This window comes from Astatotilapia calliptera, chromosome 3 (assembly GCF_964374335.1).
Source record: "Astatotilapia calliptera chromosome 3, fAstCal68.1, whole genome shotgun sequence".
Lineage (NCBI taxonomy): Eukaryota > Metazoa > Chordata > Actinopteri > Cichliformes > Cichlidae > Astatotilapia > Astatotilapia calliptera.
The window spans coordinates 33,181,119-33,197,862 of NC_137424.1; the positions used below are offsets into that span (position 1 = coordinate 33,181,119).

At 44.5% G+C, this 16,744-nt stretch overlaps 1 protein-coding gene across 7 annotated transcripts in view; it reads left to right on the forward strand.

The window, feature by feature from the left end:
• Nucleotides 1-16,744, forward strand: part of kdm6ba (lysine (K)-specific demethylase 6B, a) — a 109,669-nt gene that overhangs the window by 65,594 nt on the left and 27,331 nt on the right. For all 7 annotated transcript variants that reach the window (XM_080299866.1, XM_080299864.1, XM_080299872.1 and 4 more), the window contains one exon: nucleotides 14,542-14,609. The gene's annotated coding sequence lies outside the window, so the exon portion shown is untranslated. The remainder of the gene's footprint in view (nucleotides 1-14,541; nucleotides 14,610-16,744) is intronic.

The window sequence follows — 16,744 nt, forward strand, 5'->3', positions numbered from 1 at the left end:
GCTCTCCTCTTTACCCCCTCCTCAGCCCCAGGGCAGTCCCCCATGGCTGAAGAAAAGGGGTGGGTTGGAGGGGGGTCGGGGGATTGCACATTCATTGGAATGGAGGTTGAGATAGCAGTGGGGAGGAGGTGGGGTGGGTTTTGGGGGGTTGTAAGAGTGATTGAGTGTGTTGCCTGGCGAAGAAAAAAAGGGGGGGGCAGAAAGAAGAGGGGAAAAGCCCCCTCCCCCCTCGTGTTTAAAGAACTGGAGGGGGAAAGGGGGGAGGAGAAGGAGAGGAGCAGACAGACAAGATAGGAGATTCAGGGGTGGAGGTGAGGGGAGGACGGGTGGATGGCTGGCGCCGTGGCTGGCTTGCGTTTGCGGAGAGAGGGGCTGGGCTATTAACAGCTCGTGTTCAAGTAATAGTTTGAGACGCTTTGATGTTCATAATTGTCTGTTTGCTCCTGGAGATGATCCAATGAGCTGACAGCTCAACGCGGTGACGCTTTCGAGTCATCGCTGCAGTTCTGGACAAAACTGAGAAGACAAAAGTGGTTCTGAGCTCATGTGTGCAGAATATAGCGTCAAACAGTGATTAAGCCAAATGCTGGCTTAATCTAGACCGATTCATTCATATGTTGCTTGGACATTAATTGTAGTTTGTTTAAAAAAATGATATGTGTTTGATTTGGAAAGAATCAGGCTTTGGTGAGCTGTGCGTGTATAGTGGTACCAGCTGTCTTTGTGCTGTTTCCAAAGCAAGGTGCAATTTGGTGTGTTAAATAGTACATGTACCATGAGTGAACTCTACTTTCACAACTGTCATGTGTTCAAAGAGCATTTTTTTTTATTGATTCATGTTTTTTTTATTTGTTTTTCGGCTACATGAGCTAGTGCTATGCTTCTTCTTTAATTGCAGTAGTTATATATATTCCAGAGTTTGTTAAAACACAAAGGGATAAGGCTTAGGTGACTAATTCTATTATGCGGGGGTCAAAGGGCTCAAGAAGATTAGCTTTGGCCTTGGTGCTAATGCGTACCACGGTAACTAGCCTGCATAAGATGCTGTTTGATTAGCCGAGTGCGAGACAAAAGGCAGAGAAGCTGGGCAGGTTGAGGGAAGGTTAGGAGCACGTACTCGACTTCTTATTTGCACAGATAGGTTTGGCTCTGAGCTGCAGCCTGTGACGCTCGAGAGAGAGAAACGAATTAGAAAGAGAGAAAAGAAAAGGGGAGCACAGATGAAGAGATGTCTGGGACGGTGAAAGAAAAGTAGCCATGCTGAGACATTGAGAATACACACGCACGCACGCACGCACGCACGCACGCACACACACACACACACACACACACACACACACACCCATTGGCAGGAGTAGTGTGCTGAGTGTGCACATGGTTTCTTTGTGTAGAGGAGAGGGGCCAGGGTTTGTTGATTTTAAGGTAATGACTTCCAGTTGTTTCAGTCAGGAGAGGGCTCTGTCACTACAACTAGAGAAACCCCAAATCCATAAAACACACACAGGCACACAGAGAGCGTGTGAGTGACTGGCACAGGTGTGTGTGCATCTAAAGCACAACTCTTTGGCGCGTGGTTGATTTTATTGCTGCTTTATAAAGGTCAACGGTGGAACTGTGCGTATGTTTACAGCATCTCTTGCATAATGTGCATGGATGGTTGTAGACTGTTAAACTGTGCTAGCTCAGTAATAATGGGCCCTGCACTTCTTTATAGGTCATGATACAATGGGAGGGATCACAGAGAGGCTAAGCAACACCAAAGAATGAGTTTTACAATAAACAGCAGTCAGCTGCATGTTGTACCAAGTACATCTAATGATAAGCAAGTATTTGTTCCTTCTGCTGTATTGCTTGTATTGCTTGTTAGCATCTTATGTGATGACGTTGTGTGCACTCTGAGGCGTATCCTGCTGTTGCACTGTGAATAGCAGCAGCTACTACATGGCTGGAATGTAAACTGCACACACACAGAAGGAATCTATAATGCAACTGCATAAACACACAAACGCACAGCAGCTGGGCCAGTGCCGCGTGCATTTACTGCACCCTGTAATTGCATGCGACAGGATGCTCTTTGAAGGTTCCTGCTCTCGGGCTGTCCTCTTTGTGTTTTCACCGTATTTGTTTATCTGCGGCGCTTCGCACCAAGCGATGTAGTCCTGCGCAGCTTCTCATTACGCGTTTGCGTGAATTTGCTTGTATACTCACGTCTGCCTCTCGGCTTTGGGGAACGCATGAGAGCGCCAGTCCTTGGAGCCGCACTCGAGAGCGGTGGCCCAGAGTCAGAAAAAGGGGGTTTGCGTGCAGGATATGTGTTTAACTTCTGCTGCTAATGATGCAAGAACGGAATGCAGTGTTTAGTCCCGCACCGGTTTTGCTGTTTGATTAATGAGTCGAGGTTTGTCATACTACATCAGATTTTTACTGCATAACGCGCTAACTCAAAGCTTGTATAACCTTAAATGAGCTACTTGTGCATTCAGTGCAAGGAAGAGAGGCACGGGGGTTCCATTACACTCATTATCTCTCTTCATCACATTCGTGAGCGGTGGCTTTGCAGACGGGGTGTTGGTTTTAACTGGTATTTGTAGTACTAGCATCGTGTGACACTTGAATGTCTCTTTCATTACGGGAAGATTTTGCCATAATTGGAGTCTTTAATTGGAATATTACAAGCGTGCGTAAAAATCACGCCTGTAAAACGTGCATGTGCACTTGAACAGTAGCACCGGTGACCCCACAGTGACCTCGATTGATCCAGCTGATTGAAAGTAATGCATTAACCTGATTATGTCTCTAAGCAGTCAGAGGACCATTATTAGGAGAAGGAAGTTGAAGATCTGTGTGTGTGTGCGACTGGAGGCTCTGGCAGGTATAATTACCTGTTGGTAAGGAAGGCTGAGTTCAGCTTTCTTTTTCTTTCCTATTACCTTCCCTGTCATTCCTCCTTCTATTCTTTTGCTTCTTTTAAATCCTTCCACTACTTTTTCCTCTTCTTCTAATTTATCCTCCTGAAATTTTTTTTTAAAACAAACTCTGGGTCCAGTTGTTCCCCCGAACAGCCTTTCTCTCACCGCTCTTTCTCTCTCACACATGTGCGGCGTCGCCTGTCTCTTTAACCTAGTTCCACACTGAACCCTGACCTCCTCCCACTTGTGTAACGTCTGTGATAACTGTGCTTTTGTGTGCCCCGCAATGTTTCTCGCTCCACTTCTTCTCAATGCGTGATTCAAAAGTCACAGCTGAGCATGCTGGAGTCACTCTTTTTTGTTTTTCTGGTAAGATTTAGCTTTCGTGTTTGTAACTTCATTAGCCTCATTCTGCATGTGTGATTGACTTTCTTTGTTTTAACTGTTCTGCAGACTTGTGTGTGAAATCAAAACTGTGGTCTGTCGCTCAGTGTTTATGAGGAGATCTGTGTCTCTGCGTGAGTGTGTCTGGAGGGCAGCGGGTACGCTGTGACCTTTATGGGTCTGTGTGTGTGTGTGTTTGCCCCCAGACTAGTAATATGATCTGCCTTGAAGTCTGGTCCTTCCTCCTTCCTTGCTCTGTCTGCACCCTCCCTCACCTCCCTCCAATATCTTTTCTGTCCATTCACAGCCTTTTCCCATCTTTCATTAATCCTCCCCTCGCCTTTCCTTCATCTCAACCCTAACCTTGTAAATCTTTAGTAATTTAAAACCCTAAAACCCAATCGTCTACACCCCATCCGCTTGCATTTTGGCAGTTTTCTATCAGTCTCTCACACACACTGTGATCAGATGGCTTTGATTGCAGAGATCAGAGGAGAGAGAAGGAGGTAGCTGTGTGCGCGCGTTTGGACATTATAATTGATTTTCTCTGTTGTTCTCTTTTGTTCGACTGGTGTTAGATGCATGACAGTAAGCTGCACATTTGCCGGCACTGTACTGCAGCGATACCATATAGTGTGGATTGTCTGCGTGTGGGTTGGGTGGGGCAGGGTGATGGAGGAGGTCATGAGACAGGCTGAGTCTGTCCCACAGGATTTCTATCAGGGATGTATAGAATTACATGCTTCACTGTGTGTGCTTGGGCTTCTCTCTGCATGTTTTTCCTCTCTGTGCCGAAGGTAGCAGAGCTGCAAATAGGAAATAAAAACCTGTGACCTTAAATGCATTCAGATGTATAGAAAATCCTCAGGTCATAAGTTCAAGTGGCTTTGGGAGTTCAGAATCCTTTAATAAGAGATGGCTAACAAATTAAAAACTCCTACACTCATCCGCTGATGGGCATAGGCCGACGTGTAGGTGGTTTTAATATACTGTGCTTCCCTTCTTACGCAGAGTTTGAGGCTAAACAAGTCCTCCGCCCTCCCGCTGCCTGCCAAATATTCTCCCACAAATTGTTTCTGTCTGCTCTCTTCAGTTTCAGGCTCAGGCGACTCTTCCAATCAAATTCCTGCTTTTAACGCTTCCTGGGTGCAGCAGTGTGGTGTTTGAGCGGTGGTGTCCACTGCATGTGTCCTGTGCTCTGTGGCCATATGGTAGCTACATTAGCCCACAGTGTAAACACAGCTGGCTGCCTCCTGTGGCTGCTCGGGTGAACAGCAGTCTGCCTGCAGATATGGAAAGCTCTAATAGGAGGATCACATACACAGCTGCTGTATTAATATGGCTATGGGCCACACTTGGATTCATGGCTGTATTTGTGAGGTAGATTAGCGTTGCTATTGCCGCCTGATATCTATTATTGACATTCAGCTAGTCATCAAAAGTCGCTACTCAGGTTTCAGGTTGATGAGTGAAATACTGTGGAGTGTTTTTCCAAATATTCAAAACTGCATGGACTGAAAAATATCTTTAAATTATAAGTCACAGATGGTGGATTCTGTAACTTAGTGCGCTCTATTTCTGGGTTTCTTTTAACAAAGGGTAACATATATATGGCAGTCTGAGTAAGAGGCACAAAGGGAGAGATAAGAAAGAAAAGAGCTGGGGACTGAACACTGCACATCATAAATAAAATGTCAGAAACACTAGTGCATGCTAGCCATTGCTCAGGGTAGCGTGAAATCTGCTCTCGCCCCCTCCTTTCTTATCTTCCCTCACTATCGCACTCCCTCTCTCACTCTTTGTGCATATGTGTGTGCATGTAATTGAGGTGTGTGACCTTGCTGTAGGCCTGGCAGGTGTACGGCAAGGGAAGAGACAAATAAGGAAGGGAGGGGGGGTGCAGGGTGAAGGGATGGATGGAAAACTGTGCCACTGTGCCTGCCCGCTTGTGCATAAATGCATGTGTTTGGCATATATGTTGTGTAGTGGAAAGAAAAGGCAGTAATTGTGTGTTTGTGTGGGTGGAAACACACATTCTTCAGCTGTAAGGTCCTTTGCATGCGACTTGGAAATGAGTTCATGTGCACGGGTGTGTGGGCGCATGTTATTGTGCAGACGAGACGGCATATATAATTCTCTATAGGTTGCAGTCTGTGCTTTGCATTGAGGTGGCTGCATTTTTTAAGCATCCCTGTCAAATTGGAATATGTCACTATAATTAGTCTAAAATAAGTAGGCAAATGGAGGAGATGATTGACAGCTTTTGTTTTTCAGAATTTATATTACTATCATTAAGACTACATTTCCTATACACCCAGTCGCTTCCTGCCACAAAGATGTGGATGAATGTTGTTTATTCTGACATCCTGTCTCTCCCTGTTGAAAGTGAACACTATGGTTTTTTTTACCATCATTAATACACTTTCCTCTCACTCTCTCACCTGGTGACACACATTATGAAAAATGTCACAGTAATGTTAGTGTTAACCATCCTCATAACACAAACCTAAACATAATTTGATTATTTTAGAGCCTGTTGGCCAAATTTCATATTAATAAAGAAAAGAAATTATTTAAAAAGTTGGCAACTCGGTTTAAAAAAATCCTTTCACGGTTTGTGTTCGGTGCTTTCAGATATGTTCTTCCCTTGTTGTTGGGCAGCGTAAAGGCATGCGCATGTGATGACATGTATGACAGACGGTGCTTTACATTAACATTCACACTCGGAGTCCCACATGTCAGACGACTGGATGGAGTCTTCCTTTCTGACATGCAGCAGAGAAGCAGGAAATACTTCCTGTCGGCCACGTTTTCACTCGTGGAACTGAGTGGAGCGCGCACGACTCGGGACACGCGACAACCACTCACTAGCTGTAAACTATTACCAGCACCGTCGTATCTAAAACAATATTGTGCTAAATAGCTCTCATTCTCATGCGCACCTACGTTGTGTAACGCCTGTGTTTGAAAATGACCAGCGGCTGGCAGAACCTCGCCCCGACGTCTCGGCTTCACAGTTGCAGCAGTGACAGGTGCTTCAAATTTCGTGTAAAACGTTAATTCCGAGCTCTCATACTCAAACATTATAGGCTCTGATTATTTGGTGCTTCTGCCTTTTTTTCTTGTTGTTATGGTTTTCATCTCTATACGATACCTGCCATCATCTTCTCCTCACCGTCGAGTGGAAACAGTACAGTGGCACTGAGCTCTCACAGATACTCATCGCCTCTTCTTCTTCCTCCCCTCCTCTCTCGCTCAGTACCCTCCTCCCCCCACCCACTGCTCTCTGCACAGTAGCTCAGTGCATCTGTGTCATGTCACTGGGTTCTAGCGTCCCAGAGTAACCCCCCTCACCCCCACCCTCCCGTACCAGTGCAGTCTCTCTCACTGTCCCCCTCTCTCTCTCTCTCTCTCTGTCCTTGTGTGGCTCAGAGTGTCATCCCTGATCTCTTCATCTTCTCTCTCCCTCCAGCCTCACTCCTCGCCTCTCTGCTTTTTCCTAAAGAAGTCTCCTCCTCTCTCTGTCATCCTCTCTTTCTCTATATTTAATGTGTGTCACTCTTTTAATCTCTTCCTCTCCCCTTAGCCTGTCATGCAGCACAAACATAGAGAGCACACACACCACTGCTCCCTCTCTCTGTCCTTCTCTCTTGCTCATGAAGCATACACAAACATAAAACTGTCTCGGTGCATACATTAATAGATCCAAGCTCCTTAGCTGACTGCTGCATGCATAATCTATCGGCTCATACAGATTGTGAACAGTGCACTTGTGAAGCTGTGCGTGTGGGGGTGTTTGAGGCCCTAGGCTCCTCCCTCCAGAGAGAGCGAGGGAGGGAGCGAGACAGGTGTGGACCAGATTGAGTTCCGCCTCATTTCCTCTGCCCTGTGCAGCTGGTCAAGGACACACATTTAGACGCGCAGACGCTTTCGCACAAGCGCGCGTTCGTTATAAGAACAGGGGACACGCACGCTGCGCGCTACTTCGAGAAAAGATGGAGAAGGCTCAGCCGCAGAGTTAGCCTGAGCGAAGCGTGCGCGCTGGGAGTGTTCACGAGGCCATCTGCACTTGAATTCCTGTGGAAGAGGATTACAGCAATGATTACAGCCCGACTGGTCGAGCATTTCCATGGTGACACTGACAGCCCATTGCAAAGTCACTCAAGTCCTTTCCCCTGCATTTCATATTCACAGTGTACCTATGCAGTGCTACACCAACCATTATTTATAGCTGTCTTTGGTTATTTATGGCGACGTGACAGTGCTCGATGGCAGTCTCTTTATCATGCTAGTGTTAACAGTGGAGGGACATTATGATGGTGACGCTCTGATGAAAATGCACGCTTAACAACACTCATCGCTGACTTCAGCAGGTCTGATCCCAGTGCACAGCTTTATGGGACTCGGGAGAGATGATCATTTGGCATTAAAAAAAATGATCCCGCTCCAACATCATTCCCAAATGTCATTTTTCACTTTTACTTCAGGCAGTTAGCCGATGTGTTTTAAGTGCTGCTGACTAAGATTCAGCTCCTACATTAACAATATTACAAAACATCAGTGCTAAAGAGTGTGAAGGATATCCAAGTGAATTGCTTTTTTTGATAGATTCAAATAGTTCAAACAAAAAGTTCAAGTTTCTGGAAGCTCCTCAGCTAATCGCTGACCTGACTGCAGTGGCAATGACTGCTATTCCAAGGCTTCAGGAGCAGGCGGTGTAGCAAATATCTGGGTCATTGTTTGCAAATGCAGAGCATTTTTAAAAAGCTGATAAAAATGTAGTTTATTATCTGATGTTTTCCTAAAGGACCGTTTACCTGCATGCAAAGAAAACCTGCTTAAACGTGATTGTTCAGTAGGCTGCAAAAAGAAAACAGAACACTAACGGTACCAAAAACCTTGTCCCTTGTCTATCCAGATATCTATTATTCTTTGTCTTTACTACGTTGGGGATATTACACAGTGATGTGTGACAGGTAAACCTGAAAAGGACGACCACTTAGGTGCACATGCACCTTTTGTCTGTGGCGTCTGTATTTGAAGATCTTTTGTGTGACATTTCTTGGTGACTACAGATGAAATTCTGTGTGTGTGTGTCTGTCTGTGTGTCTGCATGTGTGCGCCTGCCTGCTGTGGCGCCTGACCAAGACAGGAAGCAAGGGGTCACTGTGTCTGGAGGAAAGCCAAGCAAGCCTCTGTCCCATTTCAATACCCAGACACTGATAATTTGCCTTTAAGAATGCAGCCTTTAAAAGGAGACAAAGAGGAGCGGGAGTTCTGGCGTATAACTTATCGGGATGTATGTTTACATGCTGGATAAAGGAGCTGACTGCTTGTCATATTGCAACTACAATATTGAGAGATTTGTGTGTGTGCGTCTCTGTTTGTGTGTGTAGGTGAGTGTGTGTGTGTGTGGTCCTGTGAAGATTGCACAAGCCACCATGTGGGGATCACATGTGCCGCAGTTGGATAAAGAAGTCTTTGTGAGCAGAAGCATTGCTGATGTCAGACACATTCACTCATGTGCACACACTGACCTTATATACATGCAGTATACATAGTAACCTATGCAAACACACTCTCCTGCTCCTTCATATTATTTACCATTCCTGCCTTTCAGTCTACTCCTAAAACTACACAGTTTGGCTGGTTGCAAATTTTTTTTATTGCATTGCTATGAAATCATAATGGTTGAGAGCGAACACACGCACAGTGGCGTGTTTATAAAGACCTGAGTCAGTCTTTTTGGTATGTGACGGTTAACTTAAATGTTATTGAGCAACTGGATAGTACAGTTTAGCACCTCTGCTCAAGTATGTGGGCTTGGCAGGGCTTGCCTGACAGCTCTCCAGCTTTGCCTCAAACCTATATTAAAACAGCTCAGGAGAGCATAAGAGTGCGTCCAGAGCTTACGACCTTATAGTCACATACATCATCCATGTAATCGAAGTAACATAAATGTCATAATCTGATTGGGTGTCGCATGCTTTCCAGTTTGTGCTGCTGTTCACTGCAGTGTACCAGCTACACCTCCGTCCTTTAGACACTTTAAATGGACTTGAAGCCTGTTTAACAGGAATGACTATTTGTCCTTGGTGCCTGCAGCTGTTGATAGAAATTGCCCATCTTGTAACACACACAGAGGTGTCGTTGTCATAACTAATTTGAATCATTTACCACTTTCATCAAAGACATCCTTTTCTTTTCTTCTCCTTCTGCAGTTTTTTATTTTGTTGGGACGCCACGGGCCACATTTCTCAGACGGTGTGTTTCTCAGTTTGAAGCGAGTTTAAACACGCCGTCTGCCTGCTCCTCTCCATTTTAGTACTGTTGTTGTTGTTGAGCTACCAGAAGTGTGTCAGTATGCACACTTAGGTATTCAGAGGCTGCAGGTGCATTGCCAAACACAGTGAAACGGTGGAATGTCGTAATGTTCAGTGATCGGCACAACCAACCTCTTCATCCCTGTGATGACCCTGTTTAGTGAGAGCTGTAGAGTATAGCCTGTGCGCACAACCTGTGAATTACAGAGGTGGTTTGTAGGCAGCTGACTAGAGAACAGTTTCAAAACACACAGGAAAGTAATGATTAGTATAAAGTTTGATGAACTGATGCAACCTTGAATAGCTGTGAATGTAACAGTTAGTTTTATTAAATCTCCACATTTAATGTCCTTTTATCCTTATTACGCCCCTCTGTAGCCTCTAATCTCTTTGCAGTGGCAGCGCAAGAGTGTTCAGCTGTTGTTAATTCACCACACCTGGTGGGAAGGCACACTAGTCTATGTCTTAGTGGTAGCATTATTATGTAATTTCAAATAAAACCGCTTCTTTGTGACATTCTGGTGTTAGTCTCCATATTTATGTTGCAGCTTTTGAGCCGGGTTGTAACATAAATGGGGGCTCATCCGGGATTTGGACCTCTTGCACTGTACTTCTCTTAGTTTTTACTATTCTTTTAGGTTTGGGAGATCAAGGACTAGGTTTGTCGTAACAATCCTTTTTTCCCAGTTGCAGCAGTAGGCAACCCACTAATTTCTTACTCCTGCTTAGTCCCAAACATCTCAAGGGCGGGTGTTTATTTTCGGATCTTTGTGTCCGCCCTTATGTACGTGGGATTCTGAGTTTTTCTTTTTTTTCCGAGATAAAGTTGACGAGTCAGGTTTTCAGGGCTTATCAGCAAAGCTGTGTTTTATTTTGAAGGACTGACGTCATAAGACTGTGCCGGCGTCAGAGTTTGCACTTTGAATGCCGTCTACAGCTGTGAGGGACACGCTCTGCTTGGCTGCTCTGGTGTGGTTTGCTTGTGTGTGTGTGTGAAAGAGAGGGAGAGAAGAAAAAGAAGGACAGTGAGGGTAAAAAAAAAGGCCCAGTGTTAAAAGGGTTATATTCATCAAACACCAATTTGCACATGCTTGCTCAAACTGCTCACAAAAACACAGACTCTCTTTCAGTCTTTCTCACACACACACACGTAATTGCACTCTTCACAGGTCTTAATTTTGGCAGCAGCCACAGTCAGGCTGCCTTCATTAGCGTCTGTCTAGACACAATTTATTACCAACTGTTCACTCTTGTTCTTTCGCCTTCTCTCCGCGTTTGTCTCGCTGCTGCTGGATATTCAGACGGTCTCCGGGTGTGTGTCTGCGAGTGTGGTGAGGCTCTAGTCGGTGAATCTGTCTGTCACCCCTTCTTCATGTGGGTGTCATTTTCCTGCTTTGCCCCCAAAGAGGAAGTCAGACTGTCTGCCTTGTCTGTCACTTCTATCCACCCGTGTGGGAGTCAGAGTGGGTGTGATGGTTTGTGAGCCAGGCTCGGTTTTTGACCATGACCTTTTACTAAAGCCGTATGGTAGAAGTTCACCGAGCCAAACATCCCCAACCGCAGCCAACCTGACACTCCTCCTCACTCTCTGTGGCTCTGCCAGCTCTGGCCTCGCAAACAGGCAAATGAAACAGAAAACAGACTTTATGGCTCTGTCGTCTATGCACACAGAAAGCCGGTTCATTGGCTAGAACAGGTCTCTCCACACCAACTCAGTACAGAAGACTGAGTCTGAAAGTTTTGACCTACCAACTGAATCAGAAAAAAACCCCACTATGTTCCTCACTGTAGCTTGTTAACCAGGCAGTGTGAACAATACAACTCCACTGCAAATTATCCTTATCTACCCGTATCCTGATCCTCACGCACGCACACTCAGGATGTGGTGTGACAACATTCCTGGAGATATGAAGTTGTTCACAGAACAATATGTTCTTGCTTATGATTAGCTCTTTGATGTGTGTGTGTCCCAATCAGGGCTGACTTTATAGGATTTGCCCACATGCTGGTGGCTTTGCTAAAGGTCATTTTAAGGATATGACTTTCTTTTTTGAAACGCACAACAACGAGAAGCACAGCGAGCAAATGGCTGTAGAGAGATGCACAGCAGACAGGCAATCTAGACGGAAAGACACTGGTGAAGATAACCCTGTCATTTAGCACCACTCCTGCAGCAACCTGCTGTTTTATATGTGTGTGTGTGTGTGTGGGTATGGGTATGAAGCTTGCTGCCCTAACTTGAAAAGACCTCTGATTCACAGGTGACTAAGTACTGGAGCAACTCCAGCAAGGCTACTATACTCACGCCATACAGGCTCGCACATGCTGAGGGTTGTGTGTGTGTGTGTGTTTGGCAGTAGGTGAATGTGCTAGTGTGGTTAATGTGATTATGCTGTGTGCAAAGTCGATAGGTACTGCATCAAGTAGGAAGAAATGCAGGTATCAGCTTGTGCACACACGTGGATTTGCAGGAACTGGACAAGTGTGTGGTTACTTTATTGCACTTAATTGCTGTATATGGATAGAAATGTGTGTGTATGTGGGTGTGTGGACATCGTAAACATACTGTATGTGTGTGTTTTGCAGGTGGAACACTTAGATGTGGAGCCTTTGAACCTGATGTTTCTAAGACGAGAGCTCTTTAGACAGTTTTTAGAAAGGTGCCGTTTACTCAGTGACCTAATGATCTCATTGGTTTTCCACCATCTGACCTCATGTTTTGATTGGACCATTTTTGTAGCATCTATATTTCATGTCAGAACTGTTCGGATGCTTGCTCATATTCTGGAGCTGGTCACCTAAAATATTAAAAATGCTAAATGCCTTATTAACGTATTCAGCAAATTTGGCTTTTTGCTATTTCATCTTTTCACTGCACCATTAGCAACATGCTAACAGCACAGTGCTGTGTTGGTGTTGAGGCCAGACACTAACCTCTCTCTCTACCTATGCCTGTCAAACCAGCCCTGCTTCATTTCCTTTCTCACCTGTCTTTGTTTTTTTCCTTCTATTTTCTCTTGTCATGACTAGAGGCCATTTACTCGATCTCCTGCCACCCTCCCGTGCCCATCTGCGTCTTCATTTCTGCTGCTCTCCGCCTCTGAGCAAAGTCTGTTGCTTCACCCCTCTGTCTCTCTTCTCTGTGCTGGTTAATGTCAAAGGAAGATACTCCCACTGGTTAACCTTTACAGACAAAAGATAAGCATCGCTTTCTAGCCCGCTCTATCTCTCACTCTATCTCTTGCAACTTGGCCTGTTTTCTTTCACTTTGTGTCAGACTTAATCTGTCATCGTTTCAATTTAAATATGTTGATTAAATGTGCGGTTTACTCCTTTTTGTTATTTTGTCTTGCCTCCTTCCTGTCTTTAATCATCTCTTTCTCACATCTGCCCCCTCTTCCCCCTCACATGTAATATCAGTACAAAATCAAATGATTATATGAAAGGTTGTGACATTTTTTGTATATGTCATGAAAGACAGTCTATTCTTGCAACTATTCAGCCTGCAAGTCAAGCAGGCTTGTGTGGTTTTTTTAAGGTGGCACTACTAAAAAAAAAAAACTAAATTGTTGCTGATCTACCTACATATACACACACACACACACACACACACACACAGAGCTGTTCCACCTTTACACTGGAGCCAGCTGTGGCTCCTGAGGGGAGTTCGCCCTTTGACCTTGAGTTCAAAGGTTTGGGGGCCTTAGCCACCAGCCTCTGCAAGATCAGGCTGAGCCAGCTGTTTTTTGCTGCACAAGCTGCTCTAGGCAATGTATACTACGTTGGTTCAGCGTGGACGTGCTCAGCAGGGAAACATATGGAAGCTGAAATGTGTGGGCGTGTTATGTGTTGCAGCCCTGCAGGTAGAATATCAGAGTGTGAGGAAGAACGATTGCAAAGGTGGAGAAAGAAAGTGAGATTTATTGGACTGTAAGTTTTTTGCACACATTGATCAACAAGACAGTGGAAAAATGCATATCCATACACATGTGTGGTCCTTACTGAAGGAAAGAGGATGCAGTGTTTTTTGTCTGGAAGTCAAAGGTCAAATGTTAAGGAGAAAAAAGGGTGGGGGCGAGAGCAGGCAAGGTAAGATATGAGTAAGAGGACTAGTGAGGCGCAGACATTTAGCTCGCAACCATCATCGACAGCCATTTGTTAAAAGAGGGGGTATTTAGTCCGTTTTGTGGATCTGAGTATACAAAAAAGACAGAATGTGTGTGCGTTGTGTACAGTCATGCCTGTTTAGTGTTTGAGCACATTGCAGGTGCTCTGTGTTCTCAGGGTGTATGTGGAGGTGTGTGTGTGTGTGTGTGTGTGTGTGTGCTGGGGGTGGGGAGGTGAACCAGAGTGCCACCTGTTCTCAGTCATGTGGCCCAGCAGTGACACTGTGAATCACTGAACAGGCGGCACATGAGGAACACACACACAGATGGCCACAGCGCTGGTCCCGGCCCTGCTGTGCATTTTGGCTGACACTCTCACACTGTGGTTTATCAGCCGCAGAATGACACATCGACACGATGACCACAGAACATTCAGCAAACGTCACGCGTGCATAATTAAGACAGGTGCAGAGAATAAAGAGTGAGCCCTGTGAGTTTGCCTTTAGCAGGAGAACAGTTTTCATTTTTCTAGTTCTTCAGCTAAAGAGCTGATGAAATGATGACCGCTGATTCAACTCACACTGGAATGTCACATGTGTTTAACCTAGTTTTGACAGTAGGTGAAAATAGAATCACATTGCTGCTCTCGGGGGGGGAGACTAAATTCATTTTGGGAGTAAAGTCTTAAAATGACAGTGATTTATTTATTTATTTGTCAAAATTCTCTTTTGAGCAAATGAAGTGTCCAGCTCCATATTCCTGATAACATTATTAATGTTGACACCAGACTGACTCGTGGTCCCCCCGTTGTGGTTTCAGGAGCTGAGAGGTGTCATGGTGTCCGGTGGATGCTAAAAAAGAGGGACTACATCACCTCTGATCTCAAGGTAGGACTCTTTAAACATATACTTTCTTCTCTGATCCACAGTTTCTAACTTGGTGCCAGTTTTCACATAACCAAGCAGTACTAAGTACAGTACTGTGCAAAAGTCTTGAGCCACCCCGCATTTCTTCATACTTTGCTTCCTAGGAGCCAGGCTCTGTTTTCATTTCTGAAGTGGTCTTGTGCAATAGCTTTCCATGCTTTCCGAAGATCATTCAGTTTATATATATATATATACACATATATTTGTAAGCCACTTAACACTAAACTATGAATCATTTAAGAAAATAAAAAGAAAATAAAAATGCACCTTTTCTTTCGTTGACTTTCCAAAAAAAGTGAAACATAAGATAAAAATTATATTTCTGCACCAACAAGGTGATATTGAAACAGCTATTAGCCAAAAACTGGGGATATATCAACTTGATGTGCAGTGTTTATTTTTGAAAAATTTGAGGAAATTGGACAAGCAGGGGACAAACGGACAGGCAGTGGCAGGGCCTAAAACAGCATCTTAAAGTCATGCCTTTAAGAAACAAAGACAAATCCTGACAAGAGGACCTCAGAGATGCATGTGGCCCTTCATTTGATCCATCTAATGTTCACTGAAGCCTCATCAGAAATGGTGTCAGGGGAAAAGTGGCTGCCAAGAAGCCATTCTTTGTGACCATGGACAAAGGAAGAGAAACAGGAAGAAAGGGCTGAGTTATGCAAAATTACGCAAAAACTGGATTGAAAAGTGGCAACAGGTCTTATGAACTGAAGAATCCAAGTTTGGCCAGAGAAGCGATATGACACTGAGTGCAGACAGCCATCTGTAAAACTCGGTGGAGGCTCTGTCGTGTTTTGGATTTGCATTTCAGCCTGCGGTGTTGGGGATCTTGTCAAAATCGATGGAATTATAAACACAGAAAAGAACCATCAGATTTTGATCCACCATCCAAAGCAATATGAAAACTGTGTGACTGAAAAGGGCTTCATTTCTCAGCATGACAGTGATCCCCAAAACACTCCCAATGCAGTAAAAGTATACCCGACGTTTTTAGAAGCAGTGTGGGATCATCTCGACAGAGAACAGAACAAAATCAGAATCACTTTTATTGCCAAGTTTTAAATAAATATAAAGAAATGAAGCGTTGCTCAAGACTTTTTCACAATGTTGTAAAATATACTACAGCTGTCCTTCATAAACTATACTCTACTTTGTGACCTCAGCATTTAACTGACTTTACCCAGTTATGTAACAGATAAAGGCTATAAAAAATTAGGGTAAGTAGGTGAGGCAGGTAGAGGAGTAGGTCGATGTGTGAAAAGAGTGAGTAAGAGAGCAGTAGGAGTGCACATTAGACACACACACACACACAATCATTAATTATGAAGGAGGTGAGTTGCAAAGTCACGGGTGTCAGTGGATTACTCCTCTTTTATGATTTCTCATACACGCAAACACCTTTTTATGCTTTTGAACTTTGTGTGTGCCGTAAGTGCTGAACGTGCATGTTCTGTAAAAGTTGCTGACTCAGCCATTCAGCTCATATCAAAACCACATTAGAGAGCGAGAGATCAACGATTTCGTTTTTCATTCTGTTAGCAATCAGCGAGGAAGCTGTGATTAGCAAAATTCTCCGTATCTCACTGACAGTTTCATTTACCGAAAACTTTTCCCAACCTCCAAAGCAGTTTGGGTTATGATGTAAATGTCGTATTGCTTTACGCTATGTAACCTTCAACAAAACCTCCCCGGTTACCCCGTGTTGTAATCACATTATAATGTCACTGCTGCTGCTGCACGCTCATTTTTACACCACTGGACGGTTGCTGTCTGGTTAAACTCAATGTTGTAGTGCAGTGTGTGAGTTTTAGCAGCAAACATCAAAGCAAAGTTATCTGCAGGGACATGTGGCTTAGCCTTAGTCTCCATGATAGGAAATTGACTAGTTGGGACAATCTGCTGAAAATGTATTCCTTTACATGCGCTCCTAACTTTGTAAGCTCCTTTACTTTTCACCGAGTATAACTTTGGGGGGAGGGTGAGTATATTAAGCACGACTGGAGTTCTTAGCTTATCATAGCACCACAGTTGGGATTAGCTGGTTGTTTGGGGAACTAAGGGAAAAACCGGGGCTCCCTATCAGTCGC